Genomic DNA, 2,137 nt, shown 5'->3' with positions numbered 1-2,137 from the left:
TTCCAGTGTGTTCTTCTAATATTTTTTTCAGTTAAATTATTATTGCTTCCAAGCAGTTTCTAGAGGGAAGCCGCAGTATTGCATGTGTAAACTGCAACAGTGAAGGAGTTAGTGAACATTACTGTGTGGAGTTGCTTACTGTAGAGGAAACTGAGTCCTGGAACCCTCGTACCTTTCGGACTGAAAGGCAGGAAAAACGGAAAGCTCAAATGGTGTTGAGTAATTCTCAAACCACATATGCTTCCCTGCATTGTTTTGGATACCGGCTTCACGCCAGGCCCCTCTCAGCTCTGTTCAAAACAGTCATACAAAACTCAGGAGAAGCATAGCCCTCTTTTCCAGATTCTGTTGGCTCTCGTCCCACAGCTTTGATTTGAGATGAAGTGGCGTACCTAGCTGTGGGCACGATGGAAAGCCTCCATTGCATACTTAAGAGATTTTTTTTTTGCTTGTTCTGCAAAGTTCTGATTCTTTCCTTCCTCCCGCCATGACTCTGCAGAGTTGAGCACCAGGGGCCAACTCAGACGTCACTATGTTAGAGCTCAAATTCAGTTATATTCACCTTGCAAAACAAAGATTTTGCTGAGGGGAAGTCCAGATGATCTTTTTCCTCTATAGCTGTGCTGTGCCATAACTCCACTCCCATGTAAGTGCTTCTGTGCTCAGCCAAGAACAAATCCCTGGCCACACACTGTGAAGTGACAAAGCACAAACTTCATGGCCAAGGACTCCACCTACACCTCTAAAAATCCACAGAAGTCAGCGTTCAAAGGCCTGTCTGTAATCAGGTGTTCGTGGGCAGCCTGATGTTCTCACCTGACCTAGTTGCAGCTGCAGTTGTTCTGTGCACACAGCAACTTTTCAGTGTCCTTCCCAGCCACTGTGATGCCCTGACGTTTTCCTAGCAGGTTATGCTGCAGAAACACGCCACATTGAATCAGAGGCTACAGATCCCCAAACATGCGCATTTATCATTGCAGGCAGTGCAAAGTGTCTATAACCACCCCCAATCCTGTTGTCGTTTTATGAACATCTTACTCTGGTGCACAAATGGCTGCAGAAGTTCGAAAGCAGCTGAGGAGCCCCAGGAGTCTGGCAGAGCGTGGCAGACGCAGCTCTGGGGCAGTGCAGGGCGGCGTGTCACACTGCGCGGGAAGCCGTGAGGAAGGACCAGCTAAACCAGTTACGCAGGGCCACAGCTGGGGGGCGTTTATTCTGCTTTAAAAATGAGTGCCGGACTGGTTGTGGAAAGATGAGTGTACCATGGCTTGGGCCTGGCTCAGAAACCCTTTGAGGGTGCTGCCCCACACTGGGCTTTCCTATCCCAAATTAGAAAAGTCATAGAAGAAACCTGGCAGGAGCAAAGACGCTCAGTAACATCTTCTTTCTGTGGGAGACTTTTGCCTGAGGCTCCTCACACGGGCGGGGGTGGCAGCGGCTGTCTGTGGACACTGACACCCGGCTGCACGCTGCCGCTGCCGCGCGGCTCTCCCCACGCAGCCGCGTGCGGGGCCGTCCTCGCGTGGAGAAGCCCCGCAGGCGCGGGGGCCGCGGCAGCACTCGCAGCCGTTGCCTGACGCCCCACGGCAAGGGCCCGGCACGCTCCATAGGCGCCCGGAAACGCGAGGCGGAGCAGCCGCCGGGCCCGCCGCCCTCTGCCACATCCCGCCAGTGCGGGCGGACAACCCCCGGAGAAACCCGGCGGGATGGAACGTGCTCCGAACCGAGCCGGTGGGCGGAACTGCATGACGCAAAACTGCAGATGGGACTAGAACCTGCAAAGTTCCAAGGTATCTTACTGCCTTAAGCCGGACGTACTTCTTCAGTGCCTACAGCGAAATGCCCGAAGGGCCCCGCAGCTGAAAAGTTTACATGTTTCTATGGTAATTATTAAATGAATACGTTTAGAATCTGTGAGGGGCATTTCGCCTCGCTGGGTCAGACGGTTTGCACGCCTCCTCCGGGCCGGGACCCGCGCTGACCCCAGCGGCCCCGCTCTGCCCGAGCTCCCCGCGGGGCGACCGGCAGCTCGTAACGGGCGGCCCCTCGAGAGCGCCCGCCGCCGTGACGTCACCGCAGCCGAGGGACTGCCCGGTCGCTTCTCGACGGCGTCACGCGCGGAGCTGACGTCACAGCC

This window comes from Columba livia, chromosome 22 (genome assembly GCF_036013475.1).
Source record: "Columba livia isolate bColLiv1 breed racing homer chromosome 22, bColLiv1.pat.W.v2, whole genome shotgun sequence".
Classification (NCBI taxonomy): domain Eukaryota; kingdom Metazoa; phylum Chordata; class Aves; order Columbiformes; family Columbidae; genus Columba; species Columba livia.
The sequence above is the reverse complement of the archived record's forward strand: the minus strand, read 5'-3'. Positions refer to the sequence as shown.